This window comes from Phoca vitulina, unplaced genomic scaffold (genome assembly GCF_004348235.1).
Source record: "Phoca vitulina isolate PV1807 unplaced genomic scaffold, GSC_HSeal_1.0 scaffold25, whole genome shotgun sequence".
NCBI classification, from domain to species: domain Eukaryota; kingdom Metazoa; phylum Chordata; class Mammalia; order Carnivora; family Phocidae; genus Phoca; species Phoca vitulina.
The window spans coordinates 3095478-3109431 of NW_022589728.1; the positions used below are offsets into that span (position 1 = coordinate 3095478).

Consider the following 13954-nt stretch of genomic DNA (forward strand, 5'->3'; position numbering starts at 1 on the left):
CAAGAAAATACCAGCTCGATATGATGCTAGAGATGTTGAAGCCATTGATTGAAAAGAGTCAAATGTGGGTATTGGGTTATCTCTAAAAGGAAACATAAGTAAAATACAGAAATAATGAGAAAAATATGTTAATATAAAAAACAGAACCCCCAAGTAATCTATTCAGTCTTGAAACTGAGGTGTAGAAATAGTGACCAAGAGATACTCCATCAATAATATCACCTATTTTTTATAGAAATATACAAAGGTATTAAGATTTTACATACAATGCTTTTTTTGGTATATGACAATTCAATCAGGTTCACAGGAATTATATTACCACCATTTTATATATGGTGTCAATGTAGCTCAAAATAGGAGGCTTGTGTAAGTTATACAGAAGGTCAGAGTTTCATATTCAATGATCATTACTCTAAATCATATTGCATGGATATTTTGGTTTATATTTCAAACTCCCCCCTTCAAAGGACTTCAAATTATTTCCAAAATGTTTCACAAACTAATGTTTTCTAAGATTCCTATACTGTGAAGAATGGGCTGGGTGGGATTGTATCCTAGTTTTGTAAACAGAGAAATTGAATGATCTGTTTTAGGATTCACAGTAACCATTCTAGAGTATTAAATTTTTTTAAAGATTTTATTTATTTATTTGACAGCGACACAGCAAGAGAGGGAACACAAGTAGGGGGAGTGGGAGAGAGAGAAGCAGGTTTCCCGCTGAGCAGGGAGCCTAATGTGGGGCTGGATCCCAGAATCCTGGGATCATGACCTGAGCCGAAGGCAAACCCTTAACCGACTGAACCACCCAGGAGCCCCTATGTTTACATTTCAAAAATAATAACTTAAAATAATAAAAAATTACATTTAAAAATTTTTTTAAAAAGATCTGCTCCAAGGGTGACATTTCTTAAAACATTTCTTTGATTGATCCCAGTATATCTGTCCCCTGGTTTTGTTGTACTTTACTCATTTGTAGCATCAGATGTTAGACTGCATTTAATTTTCATCATCTTAATTTCCCTAACTGGTTATACAACTTGAGGTGGAAAAATATGGAGTGGATTTTGCTTCTTTAAAAAAAAAACTAACATAATCTTACTGGGACTGACAGTTCAAATTAATCAACCGCTTCTTTTTTCTCTTCCAGGCAGAGAGGGAGGAGGAGAAAGATTGAGGGAGAGAGAGACTCTGCATTAATGTCAATCAGTGCTTAGAAAGAGAATCTGTTCCTCTAGGTCTGAATAATCAAGTGCACATGGTTTTAATTAGTAACATCTTTGTACTCTGTGCCTCATTTAAATGCTCTTCTTTTATTTGGTGTGTTAAATTTCTGCAATTATTCTTGTTTTTACATGTCTGGAGAAAATAATTCAAACAATCGAATCAACTGGAATTAGCACAGAATTAAATATTGCGGAGAGATGCTTCTTTACTGACAGGGAGAGAGTGACCCCTGAAGAGTTCCTGTCCTCTGACAAAACCCAGCACTTTCTCAAACTTCCTTGTACGGATGACACACACTCGTTCATGCAGATACAAGAAGCGTGTGTTCCTCCACATTCAAGGAAAAGGGAAACTTCATTTACCACAATCTTGAGATATCCATCTATTTTCACACGGACCTTAAAGCAAAACACACCCTTCGAAAATTAGCCTCAAGTAACAATTCCAGGTAGGTTTGTGTTTAGTGAGACCAAAATGCTTCATCAGGCACGGTTCCAGGGACTCACACGTTTCAACCGAGCCTCTGCTCAAAAGGCCTGTTAGAGTTAAGTTGGTAATGGGCTTCTTTCCACTGCGAACATCTGCGTGTGGAGCTCCACACAGCGTTCGCCGCCTGCAATGAGTCCAACACTGGGCGCAGCCTCTTGCAGCCAGAGCCGGGAGCCGGCAGGGCGCTGGTGCTCACCCCGGGAAAAGAAGGGAGCGCTGCGCAGCGAAATGGCTCAAAGTCCAAAGAAAACATGAACTTTTCGTGTGAATAAATAATCTGCCGGTTTGATTTTCATTCCCAAGTGATCCCGGTTCAAACACGTTTCAGCTCAAGAGAACCAGCTAGCATTCTGCTGGCTGCTGGCGTCCCCCACGTCCCTCGCTCAGCCAGTGCCTTGGAGAGCGCGTTTACCTCCAGGAGACGAAGACTGGCCCACCCGGCATGGACGGTTCCAGACCCGCGCGCTAATCCGTAATGGAAGCGTGGGAGGAAAGCACTGTGCTTATGACTTCCTCTGTGCTGTCAGAATCAGAGGAAGAAGATTCTGAGAAATCGTCAAGGAAGGGAGGCTAGGGACAGGCGACAGCCCCTCTCCTACCGCCCTAGAGAAATTAGTGTTTCCTTCCGCCCCCCTCGCTCCCCCCGCACCCGTAGTAATTCTTTTCCTAATTCTCCTGGCTCAGAAATCTACACTGCCGAAGTTCAGAGCCTGAAGGGGTGGGCTGTGTTACCTACATTTTCCTTCTTCACCACACATAGCTCCGAGGGTCCCAGGGGATGCGATTTTGATCAGTTTTCCAACAGTTTCAACGTTGTGTATTTCAATTCCCCGGCTCACAGCACGCACATCTGCACCCGTTGCAGAGTGTGGGTGGCGAAGCCCTCGGTGACCGCCCTGGGGACCACCCACACAAACCCTTCCTTACGCGTGGCATCCGCCGGTTATTAAGAGCAGGTAGAATGGGCAGAAGTGGGGGAACTGTACAGAGCGGGAGCGAAGTGCCTGCAAGGCCTGGGGAGACTCTGGACCAGAGAGGCTAGCGGGCGGCGTGGGAGGCAAGGGGAAATGCACTGAAAACCCAGGCAAAGGGCCGGGTGGGTTGGGCATTGTTCTGGCTTTAAAAGGGCGGGGATGGTCGAGCCCTCCCGCTGACTTTATGCATTTTTTATTCGATCCTTTGTGAAATCAGACTCTTCCCACATCCCTGCAAGGAGCCTGGGCCGTGGGCGGCTCTAGATCTCTGCCCTGGGAACGCAACCTCCCGAGGCTCCCGGCTCGCCACTCTGTTTCGCGAGGCTCCCCAAGCATTGACACTCACATGAACCGCGTCCGGCTGGATCCTCTTAGCTGCTGTGCAACGGTTCCGAACCAATCTAGCAGCGTTTTAAAAGGTAGCAAAGCCGAGATAGATGCCTTTCCTTTTCTTTTTCTTTTTTTCGTTCTCTGTCTTTTTATTTTTTTAACTAACCTGTCATTTCTGCTTGGAGGGTCCAAGAAGAACCCACGACCTCTTTACTGTGTCTAACCCAGGGATTTCAAATGGAGCTTTTCAGAATTTAAGTATGGTCCCCCTAATTGGTAGTCAAGATTGCGGCGTCTTCCAAAATAACCCTTTCCATTTTCTGTAATTAGAGACCCAAAGAAACTCTGGATTTTCCACGGTACATAATCTATATTTATTCATATTCTCTCTCTCTCTCTCTCCCTCTCCCCCCCCCCCACTTCCTCGTGCGCGTGTATGCGCGCGCTTGTGCGTGCGTTTCCTTTCATTCCTAGCATTAGGAAACTCGTTCAGGGCCACTGAAAAGTCAGGAGAGGCTCAAATCTGATTTCCCACGGATTCTCACCTCTAATGTCAGATAACGCCCGGAAACATTGCCACCAAATAAGTATGAGAGTATTATTTTGGAAAAACAGTTAATCCCTACCAAAATATAAAGCGCCAGAGGAAAGAAGGGGAGACTGGAAGACAAGGAAGCTCTTTGCATTCGCTGGTGGAGGAAAGTGCGATCTGGGGAGGGGCTGGGGGGGTTCCAGTCCGTATACTTCAGCACCGGAGGGGATGGACAGCGTCTCCGGACTGGTCCGCAGCCACAGGGACAGAACTGCGCTGCCCTTGCCGCCACTGTCGTCGCCACGGGCATCTGGGCTCCCTGCTCCTCGCAGCTAAAAGGCGGTGCCTCCTGATACCCCTTGGTCCCCCCTTCCTTTCCTTGATAGACGGAAAGTAATCCTCCTTATCCACCTGCTACAACTACTATACAGGGCTCTGAGGAGTCCTCTTGTTCCACAGATCAAACTCTCAGCAACAACTTCAAGAATAATTCTCCGTAGGGGGCTGGGAGGAATGAAAGCAGGAGCGTGAAGCTGAAGTTCTTAGAGGCTCTGAAAAACCATGGGCTCTGCAGAAGGGGTCGAAGTGCTCAAAGGCCTACACTTCATGAAATAAACAGAATGCTCACCGAGAGTTCCAACTATTTTGGAAAGAGCTTTGTGAGAGGAGGTTCCAGATCTACTCACATCCCTACATTAGAGAAACTGAAAGACTTCTAATTCCTTTACTTGGCTGGTAAGTGATAATATACTTACTTCTACTTATTTACAACTCTAATGACTTTTTTTAAGTAAAGGTTTTAACAGAAAGATTATAAACAGTATGATCTTGCTGTGTGAATTAAGTAGATAATTTTGTTTTTCAATGATGTTCTTGCAGCATGATCTTAGGAAACCTCTTCCCTCATAAAATAGTAGGATATTTTACTTCTCTGAAGCCTCTTATTTGACAAGAATATTAAAAATAATATGTATTGCCTTTTATGATTGCAGTAAACTCTCGGTTGAGTATTTTTCTTAGTGCTGATCTAATATATTTTTGAATTTGTGTGTGTCTTGTTTTTTTTCAAAACTAATATAATCTGGCATTTTGTAAAAGGGTCTTTCATGCATGCAGTTTAAAGTGATCTTATTTGTTTTATATAGTATTCAAGACTCAAAGTTACAAGTAGAGATTGTTTAGCAACCTCTTCTATTTTATTTTATATGATTATAATTTGCCAAACCAGGTATAAAAACAAACACACGTATACATACACACTTGATCTCTCTCTTTACCCCAACCCCCAAGTATACTTGCACCTGTAGAATCTTACCTAAAGAAATACACACTTTTTTTTTTACTTAGCATAGTCTTTCCAGCCTTTTAAATCTTAAGACGGCTTGCTTAAACCAGATCTGCCAGAAGGGAGAAAATGAGAAGCTTTAGTGTCCCTTTTTAGGAGAGCTGGCTTTTGATACCATTCTGACTTCTTCGTTCTACAAAATGCATTTGTCACTGAAATCCAAAAAGCGATAGGCCAATAGGTTCTTGACAAACCATAAACTTTAAAGTGTTAATTAAATCTGTTTTCTGTTGATTCTTGTTTCTCTTGTCTTCCCCTGGAGGTTTAAAAGTACAAGCTTTCACAGTGACCTTGATAAGCATTCTGCTTTAATAAAAAAAGGTTCACTGGGTAAAGGCAGTTACACAAATTTATAACATATGCCTGGCATTTCTCTAAGAGCTTGATCAATTCCAATGAGAACATTCAGTTCAGTGGAGAGTGTTGACTTGCAAGTATGGACTTCTACAATCATATAAATACATGTGATGCTATATGCATAACCAACACTGTGGAAAGAGTTTGCCCCTTTGAAAAATTATAGTTCTTTAGGTTTCTCTTTTTATTTCATAGTTCATATATAACTGATATAAAATGTCTCTAATATATATCCATACCTATACTCCTCAATTTCAACATAAAAATCATCTGAGGCAGTTAAGATGGTATTTGTTGGTGAGTCGATGGGCCCTTGTTTTGCATTGGCTCAGAGTGGCAGTTACACTCTGAGGAAAAATCATTCTTAACTGTCACTTACCGCTTACCATGAACCTGCTTGCTTAGCAGAAAGGGAGCAGAGGTATCTATGTCATTGAGCTCCTTGGGGGCTGTTTTGCCCTATATAGGTCAGAAATGATAATCTGAGGAAAAGAAAATGTACCGTTGATTTGGATTCCTTCCCAGGAGACTTACAATGTGCTCCTAACACAACCTCATTTTTTCCCCCTAATTTTAGAGATATGGAAGTGAAATTACCACATGGAATGATAAATCATGTTTTAAGAGAATTACGGCATATTGTTAGACTTTTATTTTGGTTGTCAATTAATTACCATAGAGAGACTCCCCTGGTCGGCAGAGCATAAAAAGAAAGCAGAGAATGTATTCCAGGAAGCATGGCTGTTGGTATGTGGCCGCAGTTACCTTCTTAGTGGTAGAGGGGGCAGGCTTGCCCTATGTGTGGCTGAACTGCACAAAGTGAAAGTTACCTTTGCCTAATTCCTCTGGAGATTTAGTCACAGAAATAAATAACTCAAATTCACCCACCCAAGCTCAGGCAAGGTGCATGGAAGCTCATATCAATTCTTATCTTTGGGGGAATGTCATTACATTGAGATAGACTTTTGCAGACCAACTTAATGCCTACCTACATGCTAATATCTAACTGTCCTCCACTCCCAAAAAAGAAAAAATAAATAAATAAAAAGGGAGTTGATGGGCTAATAAACCAAACCGTCCTTTTGTACTGAATCACCTGTCTTTAAAGAGAAATCAGTAATTTATTCCAGGATATCCATATCTTATTAAAGTAAGCTGTTTTGAAAGTTATTTTGGTCTGTTAGAGAAAAAGGATGCATGTGGTTTGGCCAGATAGTAATTCAGCATCCCCTCTCCTGGGGTTGGGGGCGGGGAGTATTGTTGGTAAGGATAAGTGTTGTTGGCTGTTGCTTATATTTAAGACTCAAAAGAGAAAAGCAAAATAGGATTGCATAATCAGGAAAATGTAAGGTGTATATAGGACAGAGGATAATTAACAGTGAGCCCTGGATCTGTTCAATTGCTTTTCTTCTTTTAATAAGAAATAGTTGAGAGTGGGACAGGGAGTTCTGCCCTGAATCTTTAAGTTATGAAATATTATAAAACTGCTTCTTGGTTAACTTTTTCTGTGGGCCATCTAAATATTAATTTGATATTCTAATGTAATTACTGATACCATCATATCATATTGGATTTGAATATCTTTAGTTTGCCTTTGGAATTGTTGCTTGCTATATATGTATTTATCAAAATGTAGGATTATGAGATGATTATTATTGGAACTTAGGAAGGCCTCTGGTAATTGACTTTTATTTTTGTACCATTTAAAAGATGTGAATTCCAGGCAAATAGCACTTATTCATCCAATTCTAACAAGCAACGCAAAAGCCACTGGTGAAGAAAAGCATATTGTAAGTCAGAAATTATTTCTATAGTCATCTCACCTCCCCAGAAACCTGTACAGTGAGTCATAGAATAGCACTCAAATGGAAAGAGACCTCTTATTTAGTATATTCTTTCTGTTGAGCTTAGGAGAATGAGTTGTACATGGCATGCGTTGAAAGAAACAAACATGCTGCAGTATAAAATATGTTATGCATCATGATGTAGCAGAAGAAGTACTGTTTAACAGTTAAAAGATCAGGATTCTTGAACTGCTTGTCATTAGATCTTGGACAAGTCACTCAACCCACTGAAACTTAATTTTTCTTCCCTAAAAGAGATTATTTTACCTACCAATCAAGGCACAATGCTTTATATATGGTTGACACCTAAATATTTGTGGGACAAATGAATGGATGCCTACTCTATGAAAGGTTGAGAGTCACGATATGATGCTTTTGAGAGCATTTTGGAAACCTGAGTGCTGTATCTTTGAATTATTATAAATAATCTCCAATAGCATTGATTCCCTCATTCATTGAAAAATTCCCTGCTGATTCCTATATGGTGGACATATCTCTTACATTTAAGAACTAAAGTGTAGGTAATAAAATATTTTCCTGTTAACTCAGCATCAATTTTTTATATCTCTTGATTGAATCACTATTAGAATGCAGGTAGGACCTGGTTTAAAAATATTTATTACTCAAAACTGACACCATGTCTTACACCAAATAGTCAAGTCTAGGTCAGCATGACTCGAGTTCATTTTAACTAGTTTCATTTGACCTTAAATGGATCAGTCACTGCCTTCATGTCATCATTTTCTGGTCTGTAAAAGAAGAATGATATTTAATCCTATGAGTTTTAGGATTAAATGGACTTTAAAACTAAATATCTAACAACACATGTAGAAGCATTGGATTTGATTTAGGGTGAGTGATGATGGAATGAAGTGTGGACAACATGGACTGATCCATGGAGATGTCCTGGAAATGTTGTGATTAGTCCAAAGCTTAGACGTCTTCAGGAAATCTCAAGTTAAGCAACATCTCATTGCTTATTTTCTTTCTTAAGTTGGAGTTTTAAAATATGATTTTTTAAAATGTAATTTTTGAACATGTGGTCTTTATAGATTTCTAGAGTATCACTAAAAATATTGTCATAGTACGTTTAAGAAATCTAAATTGTGATGAAAATTATAAAATTACCTAATTAGTGATAGAATTTAAAGATTATTTTTGGTTTTATTTGTTATCGGTTACCAAAAAGGAAAAAGGAAATAAACTACAAAGAAAGGAAAATGGGAAAAAGGTAGGAAATGAAAGGTTATTAAAATAATGTCATGTGACCAAGAACTTTATCTTTGAATTATCACTGTGAAGCTTGTTGAACACATTCTATACAAAGTGTCAGAAGATCATTTTAGATTTTCCTAAATTTAGTCTTCAAATTATCAGCAAAACTAAAGTAATAATATTTTCTTAAATTAAAAGAATCATCAACTCAATGCATTAGAATAGTGGCTAATTCTTTATCACTTCATCACATTTAATGCACATATTTGTATAAGTTTTAAAATTAAAATTTGTAAAGTAGTTATAACTACATTTATATTTAGCAAATATATTACCAGTTACTCAATATTTCAAAGAGCTGAAGATTTAATTTTTTAAAGGAATAAATGCTTACATGATAAATTCACTAAATAAATTTACAGAAAGTAGGAATCTTTTAGAAATGATATCAGAATTTTAACAATATAATGTTACTCATATAAAACAGTTGAAAAAAATAATACATTTTCTTTAAATCTTCTCAAACAGCTAGCTCTATGGTGAGAAATAAATATCTGAGATTAAGAAATTTAAGAATGTTTTGATAAGAGAAAAGTGTCAATTGCATGGTTAAAAATATATTGAGTATATATGAAGTCTAGAATCAAATATATTGGTTTTCTCATCAACTCATTATGTGATCTTGGGTAAATCACTTTATCTTAATTTAATAGCTTATCTGTTTTCTTGATTCTCTTGGGAATTCATTATCATGTCTATTAGAAAACAAACACACAAAAACCTACAGGTTTAGTTGAGCTCAAAACTTTTCTTCTTCTGCTTCCCTCAGATCATTCTTCTCGAAAACATTCCCTTCTTTTATGGTAGAAAGTGCATGAGATTTGGGATCAGTTGAATCCTGGTACACAGTCTCATTAGCTATACAAACTTGGGCAAGGGATGTAAATTCTGAGTCTCTTTATTTTCATATGTAAAAGAAAGAAAATTTCCACCTCAAATGTGGTTGGGAACGTTAAAATAACAGAGCATAGAGAATGGTTAGTGCACTGCTTCTTCCCAGCAGGAAATTGGTCAAGTTGGTGTTTGTTATTACTTAGCTTGTTAGGCCAATCTGCATCTGGTGGCTCTCACTATCCCACAATTTTCTCTTAATATTTCTCTAGATAAATCTCCCATTTTGTCTTCCAGAGCGTACTATGCTCATCACTACCTAGTTCTTTTCTTCATGCTTTGTCCTAGACCGTTTCTTTTTCTGTTTACTTATCCAAACCTACATTTCTTTTTTTAAAAAGATTTTATTTATTTATTTGACAGAGAGAGAGACAGCGAGAGGGGCAACACAAGCAGGGGGAGTAGGAGAGGGAGAAGCAGGCTTCCCACTGAGCAGGGAGCCTGATGTGGGGCTCTATCCCAGGACCCTGGGATCATGACCTGAGCTGAAGGCAGACGCTTAACGGCTGAGCCACCCAGGCGCCCAAACCTACATTTCTTTGCATAGATTGTAAATTGAAATGCCTACTGGGCTTAGGCATATAAGCTAATGAGTGTGGCTGGTCAGAAGAGCCTGCAGCAAACTGCAGAAAGCAAGCCCCCCAAGAGGTTCCTGACTCTTAGCTCTCCTCAATTAAAGCAAAATCTGGGGGTGGGCTCCTGGGTGGCTCAGTCGTTAGGCGTCTGCCTTCGGCTCAGGTCATGATCCCAGGGTCCTGGGATCGAGCCCCATGTCGGGTTCCTTGCTCAGTGGGAAGCCTGCTCCTCCCTCTCCCACTCCCCCTGCTTGTGTTCCCTCTCTCACTGTGTCTCTCTGTCAAATAAATAAATAGAATCTTTATAAAAAAAAAAAAAGCAAAATCTGGGAACTGAAAGCAGAGTTTTGTGTGAAATCTCATTTTCAGCTAATTTAACTTTTAAAGTTTTTTAATAGAACAAATGCACTGCAAGCTGGACTCAGTACGCAGGATGCCTTTGGTCCTGTGGCCTGCAGAACCATTACTTTTCTGCTGTCAGTGCCATCTGTTAGAACTGATATTCTTAGGGGCGCCTGGGTGGCTCAGTTGGTTAGGCAACTGCCTTCGGCTCGGGTCATGATCCTGGAGTCCCGGGATCGAGTCCCGCATCGGGCTCCCTGCTCGGCGGGGAGTCTGCTTCTCCCTCTCCTGCTCCCCCGTCTTGTGCTCTCTCTCTCAAATAAATAAAGAAAATCTTAAAAAAAAAAAAAAAAAGAACTGATATTCTTAGAGTTTTTACTAGTCCTGTTTTTATCTAAAAATAGGAGAATGAACCATGACTTGGCAAAAACCCTCATCTTAATACCTGTTAGAAGTTTACAAGTAATAAATCTCAAATAATGATGAGTGGCTGAGATGAAGTAGATACTCCATTACTTGGATGGTCAAAAATATTGTGGGGGAAACATAGTCCATAGAATAAATAGGAATGAATATAGATCAACAATATTCCATAATGCATTTATTCTAGAATCTCTTCTCACTACTGTCTTTCTTTCCTCTTATACATGCAACAGCAACAATAACCCAGATGTTAACATTGACTAAATTTTAGGCAAAGAAAAAGAAAGATAATAAATTACTGACTACTGTCCATTAAGTACAAGGCAGTTCCTCTATCCCCAATACAAATTTTGGTGCATTCTTCAGGAAAAGGGGAACTATATCATAGGATAGAAACAACAGCAACTCTCCCCTACAATATTACTGAACAATCTATCAAAGATTTCTGAGTCATTTAATGTATCTAATGCTGACAGAATACTCAGCCAAAGTGGGCTCCTAGGCTTATTGTCTCTCTAAAAGCTGGCTTTTCTAAGAAGAACATTTTAAAATGAAATGTATACAACGTGACCTTCAATGTAATTAATGCACCAAAGCTTTGTGGGTGTCCTTTTTACTTTATTACTCAAAAATGTATAATATCAAAAGGACATACGGATGGAGTAAGGAAAGTGACCGGTGTGGATCATAGTACTTCCAGCTGGATAGCATTTTTTTTTCCTTGGAGGGTATTTTTTTCCTAGCATTTTAAAATAATATATCCTCATTTATCATATGATAAGCGTGCTCAATTTTCACTAGACTATTTATCTTTTTCTTTTTCCTCTGGTCTGGTTTTAATATTGAAGAAGTAACACTCCTAAAAGCAGGTTAATTGCCTAAATATTGCACCATGTATCATAGATAATATGACCAAGAAGTAATATGATAGGGCATATTTAGAGTCAAGGTAAAAAGAATAGGGTAATTCCTTTAATTCATAAATAGGCTGTTCATTTTTCTCTTTGGGCTCATCATTTTCTCTGCTTATAAATCCTTTAAGTGATTTACCTGTTACCCACCTAATCAATTATTTCTTTTTTCCATTCTGTGTTTTCTTTCCATGGCAATAAATTTCTGAAAAGCCTCTTGAAGTTGGAGTTAGAATTATTTCATTGCTGCATAGAATCTTCATAGAACATAAGAAATATGTTCCAGGAAAGTTTGCCTTCTTTAATTTCCATTCATGCTCCGATTCTCTGGCATTTTTATGATATTAACAGTTTTAAAAAGTCCCCTTTAGGGAATCTCATCTGATTTTCATGGCAGGACTATAAGGCTGACTGTCATTCCTGTTTTCCAAATGAGATAATTGCAGTCTAGGAAAGTTAAATGATTCTCTCTAGATTAAATAAAAATTGAGATTTGGTCAATATTTCATACTTCTCCACATGCTATAGGTGGTTTGGGAAGAAAAACTGCCACCTATTATATGCATATCTCACCTAATATATACTTGCTTCAGATTGTGATAAAACAACTCAGCAACTGTATTTTACTGACATTTTAGTAAGTTATGAAAGAGTTTAGATTCTTAAGAATCTTGAAGGACTCCCATATTATCTTGACCCTAATCTTACACAGATAGGGAGGTTTGTGGACAACATAATGACATGTTGAACTCATATTTCAGAAGCATCAGGGAGTCATGAAGGACCAGGATTGGTTCTGTCGCAGTAATTCAGATTGGAGGTAATGGGAACTTGACCTAACAGGATTAAGGTTAAAAATGAGCACATTAAAACTGGATGATTAAGTGAGAGTAATGCCACTAATAAAAGAAGAATCAAGAAGAGGAGCTCAAATGAGATAATGCCTTTGATACATGCTAGGTAAATGCTAAGCATATAAATGTAAAATTCTCTTCTTCGGAAGGAACCATGTTACATCTGACTTGGGACATATCAAATGAGTGGTAAAAGGGTGTCACAGCCAAATGGCAGGTGAAGGAACCATTAGTTTCAGAAAGAGGGTAAAACCTGACATACCCAACTCAGTCATTGCAATAAAGATTATTGCTGAAGCCATGAAAATATATTAACTTTTTGAGAGAATGAAGAGAAAACAGTTGCTTATGAACATAAACATAAACATTCACATTTGGGAATGGAAAAGTAATAGGAGAGAGGATTATACAAAAGTGCTTAGAAAAGTGTAAAAAGGGAAAATACATAGAATTTCAAGAAAAAAATAGGTGGTTAAAGTTGATGCTGGATGGAGGTGAAAGAAATAAGGATTCAAGTGCCTTTGGGTTCACCCAAAAGTAGATCATTGGGCATCTTGGAGAGAACAGTTTTAAAAAATGATTCAGATAATCCTTCAGAGTGTGAGGTCCTAAGGATCAAACTAAGGGAAAAGCAATGGAAAGACCACATTCTTAAAAAGCAATATAGTTACCTTTTCACTCCCAGTTCACAGCCCCCCCCCCCCCTTGAAATCTGGTGATACCACATTCCTGGGAAAATGAATATTTTGTTGCATTACATCAGTTTTGCCTGTGGTGATGGAGGTCTGGTGAGAGAAAATGTCATTCATCATAGAGTAAAACTAAAAGAGATACACACAATTACTTGGGAAGAGATCTGCTTAAGCTTTTATTTTTCCCATTACTTAAATATTTATTTTTAAGTGATCATGTAAAATATATAAAATATTCAATAATCACTTTTTTGTTTTAGTTACTGGAAAATTAACTTTCCTCCACTAGTAATATGTAACATAATTTTGACTTTGCTTGAAAGGCTGAAATTCATCTCAAATAATAATGCCTGTTTTATTAATCTCCTTTGTATTTTTATCTATATTACTTGTTTGTTCTGCTTTAGATGTGTAAAATTTCCATATTTTTCTAAAAGAAATTTCTGAGGATGAAAATGGGTACATGAGATCTTCAGACCAATCTAAATCTCCTCTGTACTTTTTATTTCTCATTGAGTTGAATGACATAGAAGACCACAGAAGTACTGCCAATTCCATAGGAATAGCTGGAATTTCCAAGAGTTCAGGCAAACAAAAACTTTGCTCTTGTCTAATATTCAAATTCCTTTCTCAAACCACTCAAATTACCCAGATAATTGCCTGGCTTTATCTTGGTACAAAAGGAGTAAATTATCTACTTTTTGGAAGCCAATTAAGTTTTCTAAACCACTAGTGTGCCATTTAGCAAATTACCTTTTCAGTGCACTAAAAGGCTCCCCAGTAAACCTAAAGGAGTCAATGTACCACCAAACAGTGGGTGATTTATTCCCTCATCTCTGATGGAATCAGATGGTTTAGAGTGTCAGTGTGAGCTTTTGCTTTGAATCAATGAGTCA

General features: G+C 38.2%; 1 protein-coding gene across 4 annotated transcripts in view; it reads left to right on the top strand.

Annotated features, from left to right (window-relative positions):
• Window positions 1-2876: 2876 nt before the first annotated feature.
• SNTG1 (syntrophin gamma 1) overlaps window positions 2877-13954 on the top strand; it is a 907627-nt gene continuing 896549 nt past the window's right edge. For 2 of the 4 annotated variants that reach the window (XM_032421884.1, XM_032421883.1), the window contains exons 1-2: window positions 2877-3106; window positions 3492-4284. The gene's annotated coding sequence lies outside the window, so the exon portion shown is untranslated. The remainder of the gene's footprint in view (window positions 3107-3491; window positions 4285-13954) is intronic. The other 2 variants (XM_032421890.1, XM_032421889.1) reach the window with 2 other exon arrangements.